The sequence below is a fragment of the Macaca nemestrina genome, chromosome 1 (assembly GCF_043159975.1).
Source record: "Macaca nemestrina isolate mMacNem1 chromosome 1, mMacNem.hap1, whole genome shotgun sequence".
In the NCBI taxonomy this organism is placed as follows: Eukaryota; Metazoa; Chordata; class Mammalia; order Primates; family Cercopithecidae; genus Macaca; species Macaca nemestrina.
Genome location: NC_092125.1, coordinates 13,797,068 through 13,824,809, shown reverse-complemented (window position 1 = coordinate 13,824,809; position 27,742 = coordinate 13,797,068).

Sequence of the window (27,742 nt, the reverse complement as noted above, 5' to 3'; positions counted from 1 at the left end):
TTTAAGACAGTGTTATAACGATTGAGAAAAAAATCTGAATATAAATTCTGATAGTTCAGAGGAAACCAAGAGAGGATTCAGCACCATGAGAATGTCATTAATATTGGGAGAAATTCTCAATTGACCTTCAAGTCAACTATGAGTATCGATTTAATGAGGAAGTTGGAAGAATTTGATGCAGTTTCCTGTGTCACATCATGGATCCAATAGTAATATATTATTTAGCTAGTGACTGCTGCAACAAACCAAAGATCACACCAGTAATTCCCAGCTGGCTTGGAATGTCATTGCATATATGGACAATTCATGTTTCCTGACTTATTGGATCTGTTCTTTCAACCCATCTTGCACACAACTGCCAGATTAATATTATTACTTTTTATGGTGTATACTTCTTTTTTTTTTTTTTTTTTTTTTTTTGAGACGGAGTCTCGCTGTGTCGCCCAGGCTGGAGTGCTGTGGCCGGATCTCAGCTCACTGCAAGCTCTGCCTCCCGGGTTTTTACGCCATTCTCCTGCCTCAGCCTCCCGAGTAGCCGGGACTACAGGCGCCCGCCACCTCGCCTGGCTAGTTTTTTGTATTTTTTAGTAGAGACGGGGTTTCACTGTGTTAGCCAGGATGGTCTCGAACTCCTGACCTCGTGATCCGCCCGTCTCGGCCTCCCAAAGTGCTGGGATTACAGGCTTGAGCCACCGCGCCCGGCCTATGGTGTATACTTCTGTTCAAAAATCCTTTGTAGGACAAACACTTCAGCTTCACCGTCAAAGCTCTCTATAATCTGCTTCACATCTTATCTCCTATCATTCCTTAATAGCCTTTACTTCACCTAACCCTATCTATTCATTCTTAACTAAAGATATCCAGCTGGGCTCAGTGGCTCAAGCCTGTAATCCCAGTATTTTGGGAGGCCGAGGCAGAAAGATCGCTGGAGGCCAGGAGTTCAAGACCAACCTAGTTACATGATGAAAACTCGTCTCCACAAAAAATAGAAATGAGAAAATTAGGCCGGGCGCGGTGGCTCAAGCCTGTAATCCCAGCACTTTGGGAGGCCGAGACGGGCGGATCACGAGCTCAGGAGATCGAGACCATCCTGGAACACGGTGAAACCCCGTCTCTACTAAAAATACAAAAAAGTAGCCGGGCGAGGTGGCGGGCGCCTGTAGTCCCAGCTACTCGGGAGACTGAGGCAGGAGAATGGCATAAACCTGGGAGGCGGGGCTTGCAGTGAGCTGAGATCCGGCCACTGTACTCCAACCTGGGCAGAGCGAGACTCCGTCTCAAAAAAAAAAAAAAAAAAAAAAAGAAAATTAGCCGGTTGCTCCTGCATGTCCATATCAGGTGAATCCCTTGAAGTCAGGAGCTCGAGACAACCATGGCCAACATGGCAAAACCGCATCTCTACTAAAAATACAATAATTAGCCAAGTGTGGTGGCGCATGCCTGTAGTCCCAACTACTCAGGAGGCTGAGGCAGGAGAATCGCTTGAACCCAGGAGGTGGAGGTTGCAGTGAGCAGAGATAGCGCCACCACACTCCAGCCTACGGCGCAAGACTGTCTCAAAAAAAAAAAAAATCCTACAAGTTCTCACATTCATGCCTATATTCGTAGTATGTCTGACATGTTTCCCTAGCCACTCACTAAATTTGCTGTATCTCTAACTTACAAAGTTGTAATTTCTTGCTGAAGACCTCTCCAAATCAAAATGTCTGTAACAAGTAACAATGTAACTAAAAGAAACAAACCAATTCCCTTCACCCAGATAGAAGATGAGTAAGAGAATGGCCTTAGCTAAGTATTTAGTAGAGACCTTACAAAGCAAAACTTAAATATGGCCTTTGGTAACTAATGGCCTTTCAGAGGCTATGACTGAATACAAGGTCTTTTTGTTATGCCTTACAGACCAATTGCACTCTGATGGTGAGACACTGACTTCATAGTAAGGCAGCTGGAAAACATCTCTTTAACATGGACTCATGGCAGGATTTTTCCAATTCGAATAATGTACCATGTCCTTTAAAAGAAAAACAATATTCTTGGACGTCTACTGTTGACCTAGATTGTTTTACTTAATATATACTTAATATGTAAAAGGTATACTTAATGCATAAAAAGGCATGATCTCTGTAGGTGCTATTAATACCCTTGTTTATTGGCTGTTCTCCCATCCTAATTCTTCGTTTTTTTTTGTTTTTTTTTTTGTTTTTTTTTTGAGACGGAGTCTCGCTCTGTCACCCAGGCTGGAGTGCTGTGGCCGGATCTCAGCTCACTGCAAGCTCCGCCTCCCGGGTTCACGCCATTCTCCTGCCTCAGCCTCCTGAGTAGCTGGGACTACAGGCGCCCGCCACCTCACCCGGCTAGTTTTTTTGTATTTTTTAGTAGAGACAGGGTTTCACCGTGTTAGCCAGGATGGTCTCGATCTCCTGACCTCGTGATCCGCCCGTCTCGGCCTCCCAAAATGCTGGGATTACAGGCTTGAGCCACCGCGCCCGGCCAATTCTTCCTAATGACAGTTTAATTTCCTTTTGGTGAATTACCTTTCCCCAGTTGGGCACAGCCAAAGTAACCCATACAGAAGCCAAGGGGTATCTGGACATTGTTATATCTTTCCTCTCAGTGACCTGCTACAGTCAAAGGTTGGATACATGACCTAATCTTGGCCAGCTGGACTGTGTCCAAGGAGATTTTTGAGTGAAGAAAACACTTCACTTATCTGGCAGCATATGTTGGCCAAATGATACATGTTGCTGTGGTTCTTGTCTGTCTCAGTTCTTTGCCTTGAACCTGAACCTGGTTCTCCTGCCCTCCTATTGTACTCTATTTAAAATCCTACTAATAAGTTAGGCAGGCTGGGTGCAGCGGCTCAAGCCTATAATCCCAGCACTTTGGGAGGCCAAGGTGTCACTCCAGCCTGGGTGACAGAGTGAGACTCTATCTCAAAAAAAAAAAAAAAAAAATACAGAAGAGGTTTCAGTTGTATTGGATTGGACTCTTGTATTTGTGATCAAGGAAGTTACAGCAAATGGGTATAAGAGTTCCAAAAATTTTGAGGGGAGCTGAGATAAGGTGGAGGAAGCCACAGGTTCCAGACATTAGATGCAAAAATGAAGGGTGATGTGGTTTGGATAGTTGTTCCCTCCAAGTCTCACATTGAAATGTAATCTCCAGGGTTGAAGGTAGAGCCTAGTGTGGGAGGTGATTCTGTCATAGGGGTGGATCCCTCATTAATAGTTTCACATCCAGTGAAAGGATCTACCCCAGACCAAGAGGTATTTTAGTTTCCTGACTTGAGGCATGTGATTAAAGTCCATTTGCCAGTCCTGGGCAGGGGCAAATCCCTGAGCTTGATGTGTAGGGAAGGGAATCCCTGAGGAGTAGTAGAGTAGCAGATGGAACACTGAGAAGTGATTTCCTTAAGGATAGATTTCCACAATGGAAAGGAAATGAGAGGTTCTACGAGGCAGGCTAGCGACTTGTAACCTATATGGAAGAGGTTATGAAATGACGATAGAATAGAATGGGCCTGTGAGTGTGGAAGGAGATATTTTCCGTGATCCAAGAACCATTTGCGTTGTGTGGGAAGAGATTGATAGGGAAGTTTCAGTGGCAGAGTAGGTGGGAGTGACTGATGAGAAGGGGAAAAACTGGCCATGAGGGACAGAAGTTGGAATGCTGGCTGCTTTTTTAGCTACCTTATCAGCATAAGCATTGCCCTGAGCGATGGGATCTGATGCCTTCTGGTGGCCCTTGCAGTGTATGACTCCAGCTTCCTTCAGAAGTAAAGTGGCCTGGAGAAGAGTTTTTATTAAAAAGGCATTAACGATGGAGGACCCTTGCATAGTGAGGAAACCTCTTTCAGCCCATATAACAGTATGCTGGTGCAGGATATGGAAGGCACATTTAGAGTCAGTATAAATATTAACATGTAGTCCCTTTGCAAGAATGAGGTCCCAAGTTAAGGCAATGAGTCTGGCTTGCTGAGAGGTAGTGGAGGGGGCCGAGCGGTAGCCTCAGTGATAGATGTGGAAGACACTATAGCATAGCCTGTCTTTGCTGGTGAGTGGCAATTAGGCCTGGTAGAACTGCCATCAATAAACCAGGTGTGATCAGGGTGAGGAACAGGAAAGAAGGAAATATGGGGAAATCGAATAAATGACAGGTGGATTAGACAGATGCAGTCATGGGGGTCAGATGTGGTGTCAGGAATAATGTGAGGGCTAGCCTAAAACAGTAAAGTCAAGTTGTTTGGACAGAAAGGCTACAGGGTGTGGCCCTGGCTCTTGTGTAAGAATTCTGACCACGCAGCCCTGTACTTCAGCTATGTGTAATGCAAAGGGTTGGGATGAGTTAGGGAGAGCTAGTATGGGAGCAGCTTTTAGGGCTGTTTTTTAAGGAATAGAAAGGGGAATGGGGAAAGGATTTAGGATTTATGGGGTCAGCTAGGTTTATCTAGAACAGAATGGGTTATGGAGGGAGGTATTGAGGAAAGGAGAGTATATGACTTTGGCACCACGGGGTGGATAGGCAAGACAATTTGGTTGATAAGGCACAGATCCTGAACTAACTTGTAAGACTTGTCCGGTTTTTGGACAGGTAAAATGGGGGAATTGTAAGGAGAGTTTATAGGCTTTTAAAAGGCCATGCTGTAACAGGCGAGTGATAACAGGCTTTAATCCTCTTAAAGCATGCTGTGGGATGGGATATTGGTGTTGAGCAGGGTAAGGGTGATTAGGTTTTAACAGGGTAGTAATGGGCATGTAATCGGTTGCCAGGGAGAGAGTAGAGGTATCCCATACTTGTGGGGGTTAAGGTGGGGGGATATGAGAGGAGGATGCGATGGAGCCTTTGAACTGGGGAAAAGGACAGCAATGAGGTGCGGCTGTAGGCCAGCAATAGTCAGGGAAGCAGATAATTTAGTTAAAATGTGTTGACCTAATAAGGGAGCTGTGCAGGTGGGGATAACTAAAAAGGAGTGCAGAAAAGAATGTTGTCCAAGTTGGCACCAGAGTTGGGGAGTTTTAAGGGGTTTTGAAGTTTGGCCGTCAATGCCCACAAGTTATGGGGACAAGGGAAACAGGGCCTTGAAAAGAAGGTAATGTGGAGTGGGTAGCCCCCGTATCAATTCAGGGGACAGAATTACCCTCCACTGTAAGACTTACCCGAAGCTCAGCGTCCGTGATGGTCCAGGGGGCTTCCGAGGCAATTGGGCAGCGTCAGTCTTCAGCTGCTAAGCCGAGGAGGTCTGGGAAGGAGTCAGCCAAGGAACACTGGGTTTGGGCTCCAGGGGCTTCAGGAGCAGCGGTGATGTGAGTCAGTCTGACCTCCAGTGGGGGCCGCACAGACAGGGCACGGCTTAGGAGAAATCCCGGGCTGCAGGCATTCTGAGGCTTAGTGGCCAGTCTTTTGGCATTTGAAGCAAGGTCCATGAGGATGTTTTGAAGGAGCCCCTAGGAGCTGTGGCTTGGATGTTCTGAAGTTCTTGTATGCTGGAGACGTGGTTGTGGGTGGTCTTACAGTGGAGGCAAGTAGCTGTAACTCAGAAATTAGTTGCTGTCTGGCTACCTCCTCTCTATTATTGTACACCTTGAACGTGAGGTTGATTAATTCCTGTTGTGGGGATTGAGGGCTGGATTCCGATTTTTGAAGCTTTTTTCTAATGTCAGGAGCTGGCTGGGTGATAAAATGCATATTAAGAATAAGGCGGCCGGCCGGGCGCGGTGGCTCAAGCCTGTAATCCCAGCACTTTGGGAGGCCGAGGCGGGCGGATCACAAGGTCAGGAGATCGAGACCACAGTGAAACCCCGTCTCTACTAAAAATACAAAAAAAAAAATTAGCCGGGCGCGGTGGCGGGCGCCTGTAGTCCCAGCTACTCAGGAGGCTGAGGCAGGAGAATGGCGGGAATCCGGGAGGCGGAGCTTGCAGTGAGCCGAGATCGCGCCACTGCACTCCAGCCTGGGCAACAGCGTGAGACTCCGTCACAAAAAAAAAAAAAAAAGAATAAGGCGGCCTTCTGGCGCCTCAGGGTCTAGGGCGATAAAGCATCTAAAGGTTGCTGCTAAGCGGGCGGTGAACTGGGCTGGGTTTTCGTCTTTACCTTGGGTAGTTTCTTTAAGTTTGTCATAATAGCTTTGTAAGCTGCCTTTTTAAGCCCTTCAACTAGGCAGGAAACCATGTAATCTCGCCTACCTAAACCTGGGGAATCTGCCTGATAGTTCCATTGGGGATCTTTTCGGGGAATTGCTCTAACGCCTTCCTGGAGGCCTGACTCATGAAGCCGGTGGTTATCAGCGTGAGATTGGGCTAGAGAAAAAACTCTTTCCCATTCTTCCGGAGAGAGGGTAGAAGTTAGGATGACATTTAAGTCACGCCAGGTTAAATTGTAGGACAGAGTTAGATATCAGAATTCCTGTATATATTTAGTGGGGACTGATGAGAAAGAGCCTAAACGCTGGCTGATCTCGGAAAGGTCTGATAGAGAAAAAGGCACATGTGCCCAGACTATGCCTTCAGCTCCAGCCACCTCTCTAAGAGGAAATTGTTGGGCAGGTGGGGAGGGCTAGTCGCGGAATGAAACTAAGACAGACCCGGTGTGAGGAGGGGAGGTAATAGAAGAGTTATAGGGTGAGGGAGCAGACGCTGACAAAGAATTGGGACCTGACTGGGCCTGGCGAGGAGCAGCCTGGGGAGAAGGGAAGAGGTCAGATGAGTCCGTAGAAAAGAAGGATTCGAAGGACTCAGAAATTGGGGTGGAGAGTGAAGGAACAGTCAGAAGAGAAAGAAGAAAGATTTGGGACTAGTTGCATTGGGAGCAAAGATTAGGAAGGGACCGATGTGTAAAAGAATGCCTGGACGTCAGGCACCTCAGACCATTTGCCCATTTTTCGACAAAAATTATCTATGTCTCGTAGGATGGAGAAATCAAAAGTGCCATTTTCTGGCCACTTAGAACCATTGTCGAGTTTGTATTGGGGCCAAGTGGTGTTGCAGAAGAAAATAAGACACTTAGATTTTAGGTCAGGCAAGAGTTGAAGAGGTTTTAAGTTCTTGAGAACACAGGCTAAGAGAGAAAAAGGAGGAATGGAGGGTGGAAGGTTGCCATAGTGAAGGAGGCAAGTTTAAAGAGAAGGGTAGATACACGGAAAAGGGGGTGGGGAGCAGCTCTGGGCTGCAATGTGGGTGAGCAGCCAAAGTTGGCATCCCTACAATTGACTTGCCACCAAGGGAATGTGGGTGAATGACCAAGGCAGGCATCCCTGCGGTGATCAGACACCAATGGAATGTGGGTGAATAATCAGGCAGGTGTCCCCACAATGATTAAACACCAAGGGAAGGCTGTCTTCCTGAATCTGTGACCGGCATCAGAGTTTTGGGTCCACGGATAAAATGTGTCTCCTTTGTCTCTACTAGAGAGGAAAGAGAACTGAAATTGGAAGGACAGGGAGATTGAAGGGTAACGAGAGAGGCTGGATAAGAGAGTGAAAAGACCACTTACCCAATTTGAAGTTGGAGAGATGTTCCTTGGGCTGGCTGGTCTGAGGACCTGAGGTCATAGGTGGATCTCTTCACGGAGTGAGGGTGAGGACAGGGGACTGGTCTCCCGAAGGAGTCCCTCTGACCCGGGTCTTCAGCACCAAATGTCTCACGCGTCCGTGTAAAGAGACCACCAAACAGGCTTTGTGTGAACAACAAGGCTGTTTATTTCACCTGGGTGCAGGCGGGCTGAGTCCAAAAAAGGAGTCAGCAAAGGGTGGTGGATTATCATTAATTCTTATAGGTTTTGGGATAGGAGGTGGAATTGGGAGCATTGTTTTGCAGGCAGGGGGTGGATCTCATAAAGCACATTCTCATGGGTGGGGAGAATTACAAAGAACCTTCTCAAGGACAGGGGAGATTACAAAGTACATCTATCAGTTAGAGTGGGGCAGAAACAAATCACAATGGTGGAATGTCATCAGTTAAGGCTATTTTCACTTCTTTTGTGGATCTTCAGTTGCTTCAGGCCATGTGGATGTATACGTGCAGGTCACAGGGGATATGATGGCTTAGCTTGGGCTCAGAGGCCTGACAAAATCTAGAATCCGTCTCACAGAAAGCAAAACAAAGAAAAAAAAACCCAACACATTAGCTTCTCCTCCTGGCCCAGGGCCCCTGCCCCATGGCACAAGGAGAGAGCATCTGTCCTCTCCCTGTGCCATGGGGCAGGGAATGTGAGGGTTTCCTCCTGGCCCAGAGAAGGACTGGACTCTGGCTCCCTCAGCCCAACCTCTGCCCCTGCTCCCTGCTTCCTCCTCTTCCACCTCAGTGCCCCAGTGAGGTTTATTCATGCTCTAGTAGCAGCTCTGCAGCAGCCTCGTCTTCCAGTTCTTCCTCCTCTTCCTCTGCCTCCCAGTACCCCGCTTCCCAGGCATTGCCCAGGTATACCCACTCCTTCCCTCTTTTTTTTTTTTTGGAGATGGAGTCTCACGCTGTTGCCCAGGCTGGAGTGCAGTGGCGCGATCTCGGCTCACTGCAAGCTCCGCCTCCCGGGTTCCCGCCATTCTCCTGCCTCAGCCTCCTGAGTAGCTGGGACTACAGGCGCCCGCCACCGCGCCCGGCTAATTTTTTGTATTTTTAGTAGAGACGGGGTTTCACTGTGGTCTTGATCTCCTGACCTTGTGATCCGCCCGCCTCGGCCTCCCAAAGTGCTGGGATTACAGGCTTGAGCCACCGCGCCCGGCCCACTCCTTCCCTCTTGCAACAAGCCTCTCTGTCCCCAATCAGCCCCCCAAGTATACTCAATCTTCTCGTCCAGCCCAGGCTGTGTGGAGCTAGGGTCCCCCACAACCTCCTCCCTGTGGCGGCCTTTTAGGTTTCCTCCTTCTCCTGGAGGCCAGTCCACTGCCCACATCACCCCCAAAACATCACCATCACCACCAGCAGCAACATCATGGAAGCTCTGGGCCCCCTCCACCTGGAGCATTTCTCCACCACCTGGAGAGCTGTAGGCCCATATCATGCACACTCTGTTTTTCTTTCTTTTTTTTCTTTTTTTGAGACGGAGTTTCACTTTTGTCACTCAGGTTGGAGTGCAGTAGTGGCACTACCTTGGCTCACTGCAACCTCCACCTCCTAGGTTCAGGCGAGTCTCCTGCCTTAGCCTCCCAAGGAGCTGGGATTACAGGTGCTCACCACCATCAGTGGCTAATTTTTGTATTTTTAGTAAAGACGGGGTTTCAGTATTTTGGCCAGGCTGGTCACGAACTCCTGACCTCAGGTGATCCACCCGCCTCGGCCTCCCAAAGTGTTGAGATTACAGGCGTGAGCCACAGCACCCAGCCAATGCACACTCTTATGCCATGTGTTCCTCCCTGGGGTCTCTTTGGCTCTAGCCTTCAGGGCCAGCATACCTGGCCCCATCTCACAGCCAGATGTTCTACACACAAGCAGGCCCCAATTGCCCTCTACCTCCTGCAGTCTCTTCTTCTAATTTTGTACCTCCTCTCAAGGGTCCTACCCATGTTCACACACCTCCCAAGGCCCCTACGTCTTCCCGCTGGTGCCTATGGGCACCACCTCCTTGGCTGCCCTTTCCACGCCATTGCTGTTGTGGCTTCCTCACCAGTAGGCTACAAAACGGCCTACTCACCCCCCCCATAGGGAGAGAAAGCTGAATCCCCAGGGCCTAGACACAAGCCAGGGTGCCTCTCTCCATCTGAAGGGGACCCCATCGGGTCAATCCAGTCTTGCCCACTGTGGGACCTGCCACCTGCGAGCCCTCAGGTGTCATCTCTGCCACCACCACCTGTAGCCCCTGCCTCAGGGTTACTCCTAAGCACCAGACAGATCAAACGGGAGCTTGCTGAGGAGTATGAGACCCCTAAGAGCCCAGTACACCCAGCTTGCAGCCCCCACCTCCTCATAAGGTGGTAGTCCTGCCCAGCCATGCCAGTCAGTCAGCCAGGTGAGTGGGTATGGGAGGGTGAGTCGGTACGGGAGGGTGAGCCTGGAAGTGGGTTACGAAGGGGAAACAGAGAGAGGCACAGGAGGGGCCTTGTGTTTATGTGGTGGGTCTTTTTTTTTTTTTTTTTTTTGAGACAGGGTTTCACTCTTGTTGCCAAGGCTGGAGTGCAATGGCACAATCTTGGCTCACTGCAACCTCTGCCTCCCGAGTTCAAGCAATTCTACTGCCTCGGCCTCCCAAGTAGCTGGCATTACAGGCATGTGCCAGCGCACCCGGCTAACTTTGTATTTTTAGTAGAGACAGGGTTTCTCCATGTTGATCAGGCTAGTCTTGAACTCCCGACCTCAGGTGATCCACCTGCCTCAGCCTCCCAAAGTGCTGGGATTACAGGAGTGAACCACCATACCTGGCCTTTGTGGTGTTTTTTATCTTATTTTTTACTGAGACAGGGTCTTGCTCTGTTACCCAGGCTGGAGACCAGTGGTGTGATCATGGCTCACCGCAGCCTTGAACTCTTGGGCTCAAGTGATCCTCCCACCTCAGCCTATGTGCCTGGAGCTGGGACAACAGACACATGCAGGAGCAACCGTCTAATTTTTTTATTTCTATTTTTTGTAGAGATGAGGTTTCTCCATGTTGCCCAGGATGGTCTTGAACTCCTGGCCTCCAGTGATCTGCCTGCCTTGGCCTCCCAAAGTGCTGGGATTATAGGCGTGAGCCACCACGCCTGGCCTATATGGTGTTTCTTTTTTTTTTCCTTTTTCTTTTTTGAGATGGAGTCTCGCTCTGTTGCCCAGGTTGGAGTGCAGTGGCATGATCTCGGCTCACTGCAAGCTCTACCTCCCGGGTTCACATCATTCTCCTGCCTCAGCCTCCCGAGTAGCTGGGACCACATGCACCCACCACCACGCCCTGCTAATTTTTTGTATTTTTAGTAGAGATGGGGTTTCACCATGTTAGCCAAGATGGTCTCGATCTCCTGACCTTGTGATCTGCCCACCTTGGCCTCCCAAAGTGCTGGGATTACAGACTTGAGCCACTGCACCCGGCCGTTTATAGTTTAAATGATAATAACCCTTCCCCAAAACTGCCCTTTTAAAACTAAATGAAAGGCCATCAAGTAGTACAGAAGTCAAATCCTATGGCACTAGGTTTCTGAGAAAGAAAAAAAAAAGCTTTATTGTGAGTCAGCCAACAAACAGACAGGAGGCCAGCTCAAACCAGCCTTCCTGTGCAGTTCTTAAGTCAGTGCTTTTTAAACTTTTTATTGTATTTTATTTTTTTGAGACCGAGTCTCACTTTGTTGCCCAGGCTGGAGTGCAGTGGCATGATCTCAGCTCAGGTCACTGCAACGTCTGCCTCCCAGGTTCAAGTGATTCTCCTGCCTCAGCCTCCCCAGTAGCTGGGACTAAAGGTGTGTTCCACCATGCCCGACTCTTTTTTGTATTTTTATTTTTTTTTAGTACAGATGGAGTTTCACCATGATCTCAAGTGATCCACCCACCTATGCCTCCCAAAGTGCTGGGAGTACAGGCATGAACCACGACACACAGTCTGCAAATGGGTTGTTTTGGTTTTATTTATTTATTTGTTTGACAGAGTATTGCTCTGTCACCCAGGCTGGAGTGCAGTGGCATAATCTTGGCTCACTGCAACCTCCGCCTCCTGGGTACTAGCAATTCTCCTGCCTCAGCCTCCCGAGTAGCTGGGATTACAGGTGCATGCCACCACACTCAGCTAATTTTTGTCTTTTTAGTAGAGATGGGATTTCACCATGTTGGTCATGCTGGTCTCGAACTCCCAACCTCATGATTCGCCCACCTCGGCCTTCCAATGTGCTGGGATTACAGGTGTGAGCCACCGCACCTGGCCTCTACAAGTGGGTTTTTAAAGGAAAAAAGAAGAGGTAGTTTCTAAGTTGTTTACCAATAATAATTTACATTAAAATAAAATAAGCTATTGATTGGCTATACATGGTTTTATTTTATTTTATTTTTTGAGATGGAGTCTCACTCTGTAGCCCAGGCTGGAGTGTAGTGGTGGTATCTGGGCTCACTGCAACCTCCATCTCTCGGGTTCAAGCAATTCTCCTGGCTCACCCTTCCAAGTAGTTGGGACTATAGGTTTCACCATATTGGCCAAGCTGGTCTCGAACTCCTGACCTGGTGATCTGCCTGCCTCGGCCTCCCAAAGTGTTGGGATTACAGGCGTCAGCCACCGCGCCTGGCCTATTTTTTCTTTTCTCACCAACTAATGGAAAAGTGAGGGCTTTATTTATTTATTCATTTTCAGATGGAGTCTTGCTCTGTCCCCCAGGCTGGAGTGAAGCGGCACGATCTCGGCTCACTGTAGCCTCTGCCTCCCAGGTTCAAGCAATTTCTGCCTCAGCCTCTTGAGTAGCTGGTTTTACAGGCATGTGCCACCACACCCCACCCAGCTAATTTTTTTTTTTTTTTTTTGAGACGTAATCTAGTTCTGTCACCAGGCTGGAGTGCAGTGGTGCGATCTCAGTTTACTGCAACCTCTGCCTCCCAGGTTCAAATGATTCTCCTGCCTCAGCCTCCCAAGTAGCTGTGATTATAGGCACACAGCACCATGCCCAGCTAATTTTTGTATTTTTAGTAGAGACAGGGCTTCACCCTGTTGGCCAGGATGGTCTCAATCTCTTGACCTCAGGTGATCCACCCACCTCGGCCTCCCAAAGTAATTGGATTACAGGCATGAGCCATCGAGCCTGGCCTTTTTTTCTTTTTTGAGACAGGGTCTCACTCTATTGCCCAGGTTGGAGTGCAATGTTGAGATTTCAGCTCACTGCAACCTCTGTCTCCCCTGCTCAAGAGATTCTCCCAATTCAACCTCCTGAATAGCTGGGACTGCAGGCACCTGCCACTATGCCTGGCTAATTTTTGTATTTTTTTAGAGACAGGGTTTCGCCACATTGCCCAGACTAGTCTTGAACTCTTGAGCTCAAATGATCTGCTTGCCTCTGCCTCCCAAAATGCTGGGATTATAGGTGTGAGCCACCGTGCCCTGCTGAGGAGAGTCTTAATTTGGGATCCATAGACTCCTTTGAGGCCTATTCATGGGCTTCAAAGGATTAATCAATCCTTGAAATCATATGCAAAATTTGTGTGTAGGTAGACAGCCTTTATCAAATTTCCAGTGTGGTTTGTAATCCCCTCTTCCAAAGAAAAAACAATCACTGTAATATCTAGTTTCTATTTCCAAGGAGTGAAGTATCAAAGTATAAAGCAGTAGAGACATCCAGCAGGATACTGACTGTTTATGTCCATTTAATATGACAATTAGAAGGTCACTTCTTGGAAGAGTCATTTGACTTTGCTCCCTCAATTTCCTTTCCACTTCACCTCACTTCAGTCTGCTTTTGGAATGCTAACACTCACTCTACCCAAACTGCTCTTGTTGTGGACTCTGTGGTATCCACCAACGGGTTCTTTCTGCCTGCTGCATAAACAAAATTAATTGACAGAAACCATGGCATTGCAGTAAAGAAAGTTTAATTGACACGAGGCTGGCCGTGCCCCGTGGGAGACATTTATTACTCAAATCCATCTCACCAAAGGCTCAGATGTTAGGGGGTTTTTCAGATAGTTTGACAGGTACGGGGGCCAGGGAATGGGGAGTGCTGATTGGTTGGGTCAGAGGTGAAATCGTAAGAAGTAGAAGCTGTCCCCTTGCACTGAGTTTGTTCGTGGGTGGGGGGTCCAGGTTGGTGAGTCAGGGTGGGGCCATCCACTTGTCAGAAATGCAAAAACCTGAAAAGACATCTCAAAAGGCCAATCTTAGGTTCTACAACAGTGATGTTATCTGCAGGAATAATTGGGGAAGATGCGAATTTGTTACCTGAGGAATAATGGGTGGTAATCATTTAACTACAATTACAACTTAGAAGAATTCAGGACCCTCTCATCCTCCTAACTTGGTGGCCTTTCATTTAGTTTTAAAAGGGCAGTTTTGGGGAAGGGTTATTATCATTTAAACTATAAACTAAATTTCTCGCAAAGTTAGCTTGTCCTGTACCCAGGAATGAGCAAAGACAGCCAACCTGTGAGGCTAGAAGCAAGATGGGAGTAAACCATGTCAGATTTCTCTTACTGTCAAAATTTTGCGAAGGCGTTTCAACAGAAATTAACATGTCTAGGATAGTTGCTTTTCTATTATTTTTTCTATCACTGCATTTACTTTCATTCTGCCTTACGCTTTAACTAGGTAATTTTTTTTTTTTTTTTTTTTTTAGTTTTGGAGGCATTAACACTATATTCTTCTCTTTGACCACCGCATGCTGCCTACGTGGTAGGCTCTCAATACACATGGAACTGAACCTCTTACAGGATTTGTAACTCACTTCCGTGGTACCTACTAAACTGAAACACGCGCGTTCCTGGGCGGCTCTGTCATCCCAGGTTTCAGCACTGGGAAATCGCTTGGGCCCCCGCTCAGAGGCGGGGCTTGGGTGGGTTGACCACTCCTCTCGCCTCCAATACTGTCGTTGACATTCTCGTCTATGCTCCGGCAGCCGTAGCTCACTCCGGTGGAGGCGGGACTTCCTACAGCACTTCTGGCCAGAGCCTAAAGCTTCGCTGCTGTGCAGTGCGCTGGAGGGGCAGCTGCTCCGAACACTTGGAGTCTCCGCGGGCAGGTGAGCTTCAGAGGTTCGGGAGCTTCCGGAACGAGCATTCCTGGCCGGTGCGTCACCCTGCACTGCTCTTTGCCTTTTCTTCCTTTCCTGGAATCTTCCCAGATTGCCATAGCCGGGCGTTGCCTGTTCCGTGCGGCTTTGAACCAGCCCAGAAGTGCGGGCCCGAAGGGAGTGCATGTGTGCTGGGAGGAGGTCCAGCCGGCTGGGTTGGGGCCGCCCTGCCCCTTCTGGAAGGCCTTGTTTAGGAGTAACCGCACGTGATCCTTCGCATTTTAAGCTTCTTTCAGAGAATTGCCATGTCACTTTGGAAGAGGTGAAAATGGTACAGGCGACCAACGACTTTTACAAGGTGTCCTCTTAGAGGAACAGCTCCGTCCTGCCGAATCAGTTAACATTGGTGATGACAGAGAAATAACGTTAAGTAGGTGGAGAGCACTTAAAGTAACTGTTCGTTTGTTCTTTTGGGACAGTCTTGCTCTGTCGCCCAGGCTGGAGTGCAGTGCGGCGATCTCGGCTCACTGCAACCTCCGCCTCCCGGGTTCAAGCGATTCTCCTGCCTCAGCCTCCCGAGTAGCTGGGATTACAGGCGCCCGCCCCCACGCTCGGCTAATTTTTGTATTTTTAGTAGAGACGGGGTTTCTCCATGTTGGCCAGGCTGCTCTCGAACTCCTGACCTCAGGGGATCCACCCGTCTCAGCCTCCCAAAGTGCTGAGATTACAGGCGTGAGCCACCGCGCCCGGCCTGAAGTGACTATTTTTACTTGGTGTTTACTACCACATGGGGACTGTTCTCAGTTGTGGGTGGATCCAAATGACGGTGTGACAGCCTTGTCCTCAGAGAAGCAGTCCTGGCGGGAAGACAGAATTAACAAATTGCCAAACTGTTAGAGAAAGTTAGTGGAGGTAGAGATGAAGAGAGAAGACTTTTCTTTTCTCTGTCATTAATTTAGCCACAGCTGCTGTCTTTTGATATTTGCTTCAAAACGTTTTTCATATTAAGTTTTAACTTTTCTGTATGCTTATATTTTATATACTGTTGTAAACAGCACATCTCTGGGTTTTTTTTTTTTTTTTTTTCAATCTAAGTGGACAGCCTGCTTTTTTTTTTTTTTTTGATATGGAGTCTTGCTCTGTTACCCGGGCTGGTGTGCAGTGGCCCAATCTCAGCTCACTGCAACCACGCCTCCCAGGTTCAAGCAATTCTCCCACCTCAGCCTCCCGAGTAGCTGGGATGACAGGTGTGTGCCACCATGCCCAGCTAATTTTTTTTTTTTTTTTGTATTTGTAGTAGAGACGGGGTTTCGCCATGTTGGCCAGGCTGGTTTCAAACACCTGGCTACTACAGGTGTGAGCTACGGTGCCTGGCCCAGCCTGCCTTTTGACTAGCAGGTTTATTGGATTTACATTCATTGTCACCACTGAAATATTTGTTCAGATCAAAATCTTTGGCATCATCCCTGATTAATCTCTTTCATGTATATCAGCAAATCCTATGGACTCTCCATCTTCAAAATCTGTCCACACTCCCAAGTTCTTCTCATCACCTTCACTTGTTCAAGTTACATTGTCTCTCACTTGAATTACTGCAGTAGTTTCTGCTCTTTCCTCTTTTAGTCTGTTTGCATCACAGCATTTCGATTGATCCTTTAAAAAAAAATTTATCTCTTTTCTCCCAAAAATCCTCCAAGGACTACACATTTCACCCAGAGTAAAAGCCAAAGTTGGCTGGACGTGGTGGCTCATGCCTGTAATCCTAGCACTTTGGGAGGCCGAGGCGGGTGGATCACGAGGTCAAGAGATCAAGACCATCCTAGCCAACATGGTGAAAAACCGTCTCTACTAAAAATAAAATTAGCCAGGCATGGTGGTGCGTGCCTGTAATCTCAGCTACTCGGGAGGCTGAGGCAGGAGAATCACTTGAACCCGGTGGGAGGCGGGGGAAGAGAGGAGTGGAGGTTGCAGTGAGCCGAGTTCATGTCACTGCACTCCAGCCTGGTGACAGAGCAAGACTCCGCCTCAAAAAAAAAAAAAAAAAAAAAGTGGCACAGTGGGTTAATAAGCCTATAATCCTGGCACTTTGGGAGGCCAAGGCGGGTGGATCACCTGAGGTCAAGTGTTCGAGACCAGCCTGGGCAAAGTGGCGAAACCCTGTCTCTACCAAAAAGATACAAAAAATTACTTGGGAGTGGTGGCATGCGCCTGTAGTCCAAGCTACTAGGGAGGCTGAGGCAGGAGAATCGCTTGAACTCTGGGGGGTGGGGGAGGAGGTTACAGTGAGCCGAGATCGTCCCATTGCACTCCAGCCTGGGCAACAAGGGCAAAACTCAGTCTCAAGAAAAAAAACAAAAAAGCCAAAGTCTTTAGAGTGGATTATTCATCGAAGGTCCTATGTGACCTAGCCCTGCTTCACTTCTGATCTCATGTTGTTTTAGTCTCCTGTTTGCTCTATTGTATGGCTTCCTCAAGTGCATCCTAGCCTTAGGATATTTGCACTTGCTATTCCTTTCCCTCATATGTCCACATGGCTCAGTTTTTTACCTCTCTCATATTGTGGGGACTATTTTCTTCTCAGTAAGGCCTACTCTGACAAGCGACCGCCATCTTTAACATTTCCATTGCACTCATTATCCTTGTGCTTATCATCATATGACATGCCATGTGATAGACAATTTGAAATCAGTATGATAGAGATATTGTTAGGTGTGAGATGAATATTACCCAGAAAGTAGATAGAGGTTACCAGAGAGGGAAAACATCATTCTTTGCCAGTGATTATTTTAGTAGCTGGAATGAATTTGTGGAGAAGTGATTTTAGAAAATTTGATGGTATTTGTAAGTGTAAAGAAAAGTCACAGACTAATTGGTTTGTTAGTTACTTTTTTTTTTTTTTTGAGGCGGAGTCTTGCTCTGTTGCCCAGGCTGGAGTATAGTGGTGCGATCTTGGTTCACTGCAAGCTCTGCCTCCTGGGTTCACGCCATTCTCCTGCCTCAGCCTCCCGAGTAGCTGGGACTACAGGTGCCGCCACCAAGCCCGGCTAATTTTTTTGTATTTTTAGTAGAGATGGGGTTTCACCGTGTTAGCCAGGATGGTCTCGATCTCCTGACCTCGTGATCTGCCCACCTCGGCCTCCCAAAGTGCTGGGATTACAGATGTGAGCCACCGCACCCGGCCTGTTAGTTACTTTTCTATGTTCTCATTTGTATAGTTTTGTCATAAAATTGTGGGTTTGGTACACATTTAGGTCATTGGTGTTTTAGAGAGAAGACATGCCTTCAGTTTCTTTGGAAAATGCCTAAAGTTTTTGTAGAAGCTCCTTAAAATTATGTGAGATACAGTTTGGGAGGCCAAGGCGGGTGGATCACTGGAAGTCAAGAGTTTGAGACCAACCTGGCCAACATAGAGAAACCCCGTCTGTACTAAAAATACAAAAATTAGCTGGGCATGGTGGTGGGCGCCTGTACTCCTAAGTGCTGTGGAGGCGGAGGCAGAAGAATTGCTTGAACCCAGGAGGGGAAGGATTATAATCATAATTCTCCTGCCCAGCCTCCTGAGTAGCTGGGATTACAGGCGTGGGCCACCACACCTGGCTAATTTTTGTATTTTTAGTAGAGACGGGATTTCACCATGTGTGCCAAGCTGGTCTCGATCTCCTGACCTGACGTGATCTGCCTGCTTTGGCCTCCCAAAGTGCTGGGATTACTGGTATGCGCCAACGAATTTGGCCTCTATTCTTTTCAAATTATTTTATTTGAAGAATTATTTAGTTACCTTATCATATAGGAGGTCTCTCGTCCTGGCTCATGCCTGTAATCCCAGCACTTTGGGAGGCGGGTGGATCACCTGAGGTCGGGAGTTTGTGACCAGCCTGGCCAACATGGTGAAACCCCCTCTCTACTAAAAATACAAAAAATTAGCCAGGCATGGTGCTGGGTGCCTGTAATTCCAGCTACGTGGGAGGCTGAGATAGAAGAATCCCTTGAGCCCAGGAGGCGGAGGTTGCAGTGAACTGAGATCGCACCTTTGCACCCCAGCCTGGGCGACAAGTCTCAAAAAAAAAAAAAAAAAAAATTTAGCTGGGCGTGGTGGCACATGCCTGCCCCGCCTAGTGATTAGGGAGGCTGAAGCAGGAGGATTGCATGAGCCCAGTTGTTCAAGTCTATAGTGATCTAGGAAATAGACTGAGTTTAGATTTTAAAAGCAGATTGATAAGAAAAAGGTCAATAAACCAGTAGGAAACGCACAAAGTATATTAACAGCTGGTTCATAAATGGAAATGGAAATGAACTACATATTTTATTCATTAGACTGACCATCAAAAATTTTTTTTTTTTTTTTTTGAGACGGAGTCTCACTCTGTCCCCCAGGCTGGAGCGCAGTGGCACAGTCTCGGCTCGCTGCAACCTCTGCTCCCGGGTTCATGCCATTCTCCTGCCTCAGCCCCCCCAGTAGCTGGGACTACAGGCGCCTGTCGCTACGCCCTGCTAATTTTTTGTATTTTTAATAGAGACAGGGTTTCACCATGTTAGCCAGGATGGTCTCGGTCTCCTGACCTCGTGATCCGCCTGCCTCGGCCTTCCAAAGTGTTGGAATTACAGGCGTGAGCCATGGCACCCAGCCTCAAAATTTTATTAATACATTATGAAGGCCAGGTTGTAAGAATACAGGAGTTTATACACTGCTGATAGCAGGGTAAGTTGATATAGCCATTATAAAGGAACATTTAGCATTAGCTTTTTTTTTTTTTTTTTGAGACGGAGTCTCGCTGTGTCTCCCAGGCTGGAGTGCAGTGGCGTGATCTCGGCTCACTGCAAGCTCCGCCTCCCGGGTTCACGCCATTCTCCCGCCTCAGCCTCCCAAGTAGCTGAGACTACAGGCGCCCGCCACCACGCCCGGCTAGTTTTTTGTATTTTTAGTAGAGACGGGGTTTCACCATGTTAGCCAGGATAGTCTCGATCTCCTGACCTCGTGATCCACCCGCCTCGGCCTCCCAAAGTGCTGGAATTACAGGCTTGAGCCACCGCACCCGGCCTAGCATTAGCTATTAACATTTAACATGCACATACTTTTTGACTCAGCAATACCAGTTTTGAGAAACTTTCCTACAGATATAGGAAGATAAACGTGTAGGCGTAATTTCTTCAATATTGTTTGTGATAGCAAGAACTTGGTATTAACTAAATATCCTTCAGTTTGAAGACTGGTTAAGTATATTATGGTATATCTATTCAAATACTATATTCCCCCCCAAATTAAAATCTCTTGTCATAGCTTTGGGTAAATCTCTAGGATATATTATTGAATGAAAAGGTGAGGAATAGAACCACCTGTATAGTAGGCTTTCAGTTGTGTAAAGAAAGAAAAAATGTCTTTGCTTTTCTATATATAAAATATTATGGGAGTAGGCTGGGCACCGTGGCTCACTCCTGTAGTCCCAGCACTTTGGGAGGCCAAGGCGGGCGGATCCTGAGGTTAAGAGATCGAGCCCATCCTGGCCAATGTGGTGAAACCCTGTCTCTACTAAAAATACAAAACTTAACTAGGCGTGGTGGCAGGAGGCACCTGTAGTCCCAGCTACTCGGGAGGCTGAGGCAGGAGAATGGTGTGAACCCAGGAGGCGGAGCTTGCAGTGAGCCGATATTGCACCACTGCACTCCAGCCTGGGGCAACAGAATGAGACTCCATCTCAAAAAAAAAAAAAAAAAAAAATCGATTTAGACTAAGAAGTAGTGCAAGAATGTCTACTTGGATGTAGTATTTTTTTTTTTTTTGAGACAGAGTCTCGCTCTGTCAACCAGGCTAGAGTGCAGTGGTTCATCCTTGGCTCACTGCAACCTCCACCTCCCAGGTTCATGCAATTCTCCTTGCCTTAGCCTCCCGAATAGCTGGGATTACAGATGTGCTCCACCTCACCTGGCTAATTTTTGTATTTTTAGTTGAAATGGGATTGATTTCACCATAGTGGCCAGGCTGCTCTCAAATTCCTGACCTCAGATGATCCTCCTGCCTTGGCCTCCCAAAGTATTGGGATTACAGGTGTGAGCCACTGCTCCTGCCTGGCTTTGTAGAACCTTAAACGTATTTATCTATCTCAAGAATTTTTCCCGGCCGGGCGCGGTGGCTCAAGCCTGTAATCCCAGCACTTTGGGAGGCCGAGACGGGCGGATCACGAGGTCAGGAGATCGAGACCATCCTGGTTAACACGGTGAAACCCCGTCTCTACTAAAAAATACAAAAAATTAGCCGGGCGCGGTGGTGGGCGCCTGTAGTCCCAGCTACTCGGGAGGCTGAGGCAGGAGAATGGCGTGAACCCGGGAGGCGGAGCTTGCAGTGAGCTGAGATCCGGCCACTGCACTCCAGCCCGGGCAACAGAGCGAGACTCTGTCTCAAAAAAAAAAGAATTTTTCCCAAGGAAATACTTCATAAGGTAACATTTTAAAAATCAAAGCTGTTTTTAGCTGTTTTCTTTGGAGTAGTAAACAGCATTAGAGAAATGATTGGCTGGGTGTGGTGGTTCACACCTGTAATCCCAGCACTTTGGAAGGCTGAGAATCACTTGAAGCCAGCAGTTTGAGACCAACCTGGGCAGCATAGAGAGATTCCCTTCTCTACCAATAGAAAAGAGAGAGAGAGAGAGGCCGGGCACGGTGGCTCTCGCCTGTAATCTCAGCACTTTGGAAGCTGAGGTGGGCGGATCATGGGGTCAGGAGATCGAGACCATCCTGGTTAACACAGTGAAACCCCGTCTCTACTAAAAATACCAAAAATTAACCAGGTGTGGTGGCGGGTGCCTGCAGTCCCAGCTACTCAGGAGGCTGAGGCAGGAGAATGGCATGAACCCGTGAGGCGGAGGTTGCAGTGAGCCGAGTTTGCACCACTGCACTCCAGCCTCGGCAACAGAGCAAGACTCCATCTCACAAAAAAAAAAAAAAAAGAGAGAGAGAGAGAGAGAAATTATTAAGTAAATTGTGGTTTCATACTTGAATATTGAGATGATTAATGTGTTGACTCTGTGGTTGTATAGAAAAATGTTCATGGACAAATGTTAATATGGCTAGTTGAGGTGGCTCAAACCTGTAATCCCAGCACTTTGGGAATTCTCAGGAGGATTGCTTGAGCCCAGGAGTTAAAGGCCAGCCTCAATAACATAGTGAGACCCTACCTTATTTTTTAAAAAGTTAATAAAAGAAGTAGAACAAATTATATGTCTCAGTTGTAGTAAAATTCTGCTTACATGTTAATGAAAATTTTGAAAGGGCTCTTAAAACTGGTAAAAAAAACCTCATTTTTAGGGTAATATAATTGTAGTGAAATTTAAACATTTAAATTTTATGATCAGAAAATGGTAATAAGTCAGAAATGGCTTTGGAGTTTCTTTCATTGCAACCTTAATAGTAAGCAACAGTCTTTCCCATGAAAGGGACAGAAAAAAATGAACGTAACGTCTACATTTTTTTTTTCTCTGAGACGGAGTCTCACTCTGTGGCCCAGTCTGGAGTGCAGTGGCACGATCTCAGCTCACTGCAACCTCCGCCTCCTGGGTTCAAGCGATTCTTGTGCCTCAGTCTCCCAAGTAGCTGGGATTATAGGCACCCACCACCATGCCCGGCTAATTTTCATATTTTTATTTTTTAAAATTTTAAATTTTATTTATTTTTTTGAGACTGAGTCTTGCTTTGTTGCCCAGGCTGGAATGCAGTGGCACACTTTCACTCACTGCAACCTCCACCTCTCGGGTTCAAGCCTTCTGAGTAGCTGGGATTGCAGGTGTTTGCCACCATGCCTGGCTAATGTTTGTATTTTTAGTAGAGACAGGTTTCACCATGTTGGCCAGGCTGACCTCGAACTCCTGACCTCAGATGATCCACTCGCCTCGGCCTCCCAAAGTATTGGGATTACAGGTGTGAGCCACTTTGCCTGGCCTACACTGTTAAATGAATGCTTTTCAGACCATTGTACCCCACATGCAGGTCAGGCCATATCTGGAATGTGGTTTTCAGTTCTAGGTATTGCAATTTAAGCATGGAATCAGTAAATCAGTTAACGGAGGAAAACTGGAATGCTATAAGGAGGGTTTAAGGAGCTAGAAATGTGTATCCTGGTAGAGAGGTTTGGGAGATGAAGACAGGAAGCAGGGATAGCAGAAATGGTAACAAATGGACTTCCATATTTATTTATTTATTTTTTGGGACCGAATCTCCCTCTGTCACCAAGGCTGGAGTGTAATAGCGTGATCTCGGCTCACTGCAACCTCTGCCTCCCGGATTCAAGCGATTTTCCTGCCTCAGCTTCCCTAGGAGCTGGGATTACAGGCATCCACCACCACACCTGGCTAATTTTTGTATTTTTAGTAGAGACGGGTTTCACTATGTTGGCCAGGCTGGTCTCGAACTCCTGACCTCAGGTGATTCATGCACCTTGGCCTCCCAAAGTGCTGGGATTACAGGTGTGAGCTACCGTGCCCAGCCGGCCTTCCACATTTAAATGTTGGCCGAGAAAGGGAATATATTGATTTTCTGTAGCTACACAGAGCAGTAGTAGAAAATTACTAGGTGAAAATGATAGAGATGTAGATTTCTTTTCTTTTCTTTTTTTTTTTTGAGATGGAGTCTTGCTCTGTTGCCCAAGCTGGAGTGCAGTGGTGTGATCTTGGCCCACTGCAAGCTCTGCCTCCTGGGTTCACATCATTCTCCTGCCTCAGCCTCCCAAGTAGCTGGGACTACAGGCGCCCGCCACCACACCCGGCTAATGTTTTGTATTTTTAGTAGAGATGGGGTTTCACTGTGTTAGCCAGGATGGTCTCGATCTCCTGATCTCATGGTCTACCCGCCTTGGCCTCCGGCCTTGGATTACAGGCATGAGCCACCGCACCGGCCTAGAGATGTAAATTTTGTGTTTTTAAAGAACAATAACAAGTAGAGTCACTCCAACATTTAAGTGGGCTGTCTTCATTAGTTAGCAAGTGTGTGTATTTTAAAAAGTCATTCCATCTTAACCAAGCCTTAGTTAGCACCCAGATAGGCCTAAGAAGAGCAACATGCCACTCACATTCAGGTGATTAGGAGAGGGCCCAGTGCAGTCCATAAGAGAGAATTTAACTAGGCAGCAGCTGACTGCAGGTCATTTTGACTGGATACTAAAATGGGGCTGGGGGTGGGGGAGTGATCAAAGTGATTGTCCCAGCAACAGGCAATAAGGGTACAGAGTGGGCCAGTAACAGCATCACGTAGGTCTAACTTCAGGAAACAGGGACCCATTGGTTACTAGCTAGAAGAAGAGGGTAAAGGCTTTGGAACTAAGGCATAGGTCACCAAGACATGGATCCAGTTTCTAGGTCTTCACAAAAGATCATGGTATCAAGAAAGACATTATTAGAAACATTCAGAGACTAGACAGGATCATCAAAAATACTGACTTGAGGCCGGGCGCAGAGGTTCACGCCTGTAATCCCAGCACTTTGTATTTTTAGTTGGGAGGCCCACGAACTTTGGAAGGCCGAGATGGGTGAATCACCTGAGGTCAGGAGTTCGAGACCAGCCTGACCAATAACATGAAACCCTGTCTCTACTAAAAAAAAAAAAAAATACAAAATTAGTTAGGCTTGGTGGCGCATGCCTATAATCCCAGCTCCTCAGGAGGCTAAGGTGGGAGAATCACTTGAACCTGGGAGGCGGAGGTCGCAGTGAGCTGAGATTGTGCCACTGCACTCCAGCCTGGGTAACAGAGCGAGACTCGTCTCAAAACAAACAAACAAAAAAACCTGACTTGACACGGAGACTGTTAATTACTGACCTTAGATCTTATACTTAATGATCTCATTGGTCCTGTCTGTGGGCACAGCATACAGATAGGAACGAAAAAAATATATATTACTGGAGATTGAATAGGATCAAGCATGTGAAGGAATTCATGAGTTACTTACAGATGTTATTAATAATGAGAATGGCTTCCTAGTGTCTTCAATCCTCATTCCTGCTATTACACTCCCTGGTTTTACTACCCATTGATGGCTGCCCGCTTCTTCTTACCAAGCCATTCTCACTGTTAGCCTGATCTGCAGGGTGATATGGTAGTACCCTTAAGCTGAGCCCCAGCTGGAAAGAGCTTCAGACTGTGGGGCCTTGTGAGTTTCTGGGTTTAGATAATCCCTATACATTCTAGTTCATGGAGCCAAGATTTGGCCTAATACTTTAATTTCTTGTAGGAATGGAGTTCTGCAGTCATTTTATTAGTCTCTCTTCTTAGGGACTAGAGCTCTGAATCTGAGCACAGGTTTTTGGGTAGTGCTGTGTCTCTGGCCAGACCTCTTAGTTTACTAAAAACATAAATTCCCCATACCTGGTCTGACCTGTATGTCGATCCTACCATCAGATCATCTAAACTGGTCGGCTCATTGGCTCACACCTGTAATCCCAACACTTGGAGGCTGAGGTGGGCAGATCACTTGAGGTCAGGAGTTTGAGACCAGCCTGGACAATATGTGAAATCGCATCTCTACTAAAAATACAAAAATTAGCTGGACCTGGTGGCGGCCGCCTGTAATTCCAGTTACTCAGGAGGCTGAGGCAGAAGAATCGCTTGAACCCAGGAGATGGAAGTTGCGATAAGCTGAGATTGCACACCATTATACTCCAGCCTGAGCAACAGAGTAAGACTCCGTCTCAAAAAAAAAAAAAAAAATTCATCTAAACTGCTTTGACTTTTCTCACCAACTATGGACTTGGAGATCATTTCTCTTTTGCTTTTCAACGCTACTGAGCAGGTTTAGATCTGGATCCTGGCCCCCTTCCCAATGGCCCTGCCCTCCTTTATTTAAATAGACAAAATTCAGCTCCATATTGAAAGTAGGATTCTTTTCACAACAATTGGGAAAAATGATTTTGTTTGTTTGTTTGTTTTTCGTGAGATGAATCTTGCTCTGTCACCAGGCTGGAGTGCAGTGGCATGATCTTGGCTCACTGCAACCCCCGCCTCCTGCATTCAAGTGATTCTTCCGCCTCAGGCGGCCAAGTAGCTGGGACTACAGGCGGTGCGCTACCACGTCCAACTAACTTTTTTGTATTTTTAGTAGAGACGGGGTTTCACCCTGTTCGCTGGGATGGTCTCGATCTCTTGACCTTGTGATCCACGCGCCTTGGCCTCCCAAAATGCTGGGATTACAGGTGTGAGCCACCGTGCCCAGCCTAATGTTATTGTTTTTACAAAATATTTGAGGACCTGATTGGGACCTTATGCTGAAACTTAATAAAATCATAATGTGAGATTGAAATGCTTAGATTATTCTGTAATATGGAAATAGCAGATCAAATGTAACAGACAACTCCAGTAACAGGAAATGTCTACCTATTCTTTTTTTTTTGAGATGGAGTCTTGCTCTGTTGCCCAGGCTGAAGTGCATGGCTCGATCTTGGCTCACTGCAACCTTTGCCTCCTGGGTTCAAGCGATTCTCCTGCCTCAGCCTCCTGAGTAGCTGGGATTACAGGCACACACCACCATGCCTGGCTAATTTTTGTATTTTTGGTAGACACAGGGTTTCACCATGTTGGTCAAGCTGGTCTCGAATATCTGACCTCGTGATCCACCCGCCTTGGCCTCTCAAAGTGCTGGATTTACAGACATGAGACACCACTCCCGGCCGTCTACCTGTTCTTAAAAAAAATAAAAATAAAAAAACCATAAAGGTGGAGAGGTAATAATACCAAAGGCCTCAAATATCTATATACCAATGGAGTTTGCGGGTAGTCAGTTTTTTTTTTTTTGAGACGGAGTTTTTTTTTGCCCAGGCTAGAGTGCAATGGCGCAATCTTGGCTCATGGCAACCTCTGCCTCCTTGGTTCAAGCGATTCTCCTGCCTCAGCCTCCCGAGTAGCTGGGATGACAGGCATGTGCCACCACGCCTGGTTAATTTTGTATTTTTAGTAGAGATGGGGTTTCTCCATGTTGGTCAGGCTGGTCTTGAACTCCCGACCTCAGGTGATCCGCCTGCCTCAGCCTCCCAAAGTGCTGAGATTACAGGCATGAGCCACCGTGCCCGACTGTCAATAATGTAATTATAACCCCAGACGGCATGTAATAGCATATGTTTTTTGTTTTGTGCACATATTATATATGGTAATATTAAAATAGAAAAATACTTTGTTCAATAGTCGTGTAACTTGTGGTTGTTTAAAAATCCTTGTACTTCAACACTGTTATCTTTTATTTGTGTTTTTTTGTTTGTTTGTTTTGAGACAGGCTGTAGCTCTGTTGCCTAGGCTGGAGCACAGTGGCATGATCTTGGCTTACTGCAGCCTCGATCTTCTGGGCTCACATGATCCTCCCATTTCAGCTTCCCAAGTAGCTGGGACTACAGACGTGCCTTTTTTGTGTGTTTTTTTTGGTAGAGATAAGTTTCACTATGTTGCCCAGGCTGGTCTCGAATTCCTGACCTCAGATGATCTGCCTGCCTTGGCCTCCCAAAGTGCTGAGATTACAGGCATGAACAACCGTGCCCAGCCAACATTGCTAGCTTTTTAAAATAGAAAGTGAGTTTTATTTGGGCCGGGCATGGTGGTTGATGCCTGTAATTCCAGCATTTTGGGAGACTGAGGCAGGTGGATCACTTGAGGTCAGGAGTTCGAGACCAGCCTGGCCAACATGGTGAAACACTGTCTTTACTAAAAATACAAAAGTTAGCTGGGTGTGGTGGCATGTGTGTGGTGGCGTGTGCCTGTAATCCCAGTTACTTGGGAGGCTGAGGCAGGAGAATTGCTTGAACCCAGCAGGCAGAGTTTGCAGTTAGCAGAGGTCGTGCCACTGCACTCCAGCCTGGGTGACAGAGCGAGACTCTGTCTCAAGAAAAAAAAAAAGAAAAAAAGGAAGTGAGTTTTATTTAGACAAAGATGAAGGTATGGAAATTAACAAATATGGTATATTTGTTCTTGCAAAAGGAACACAGATTTTTAAGCCCTAGTCTCACAGGCTCTCTCTGCAACATCTGATACTGTTGTTTGATTATTCCTGCTTTAAACTCTGTCCCTTGGATTCCAAGGCATCAGGTAGCTGCTCTTCTTTTTTCTTTTCTGTTTTTTCTTTCTCCGAATTCTTAGGGATTTCTTCCTTCTTTCTTAACTATTATGTTTTTGCAGGATTCTGTCATTGATCCC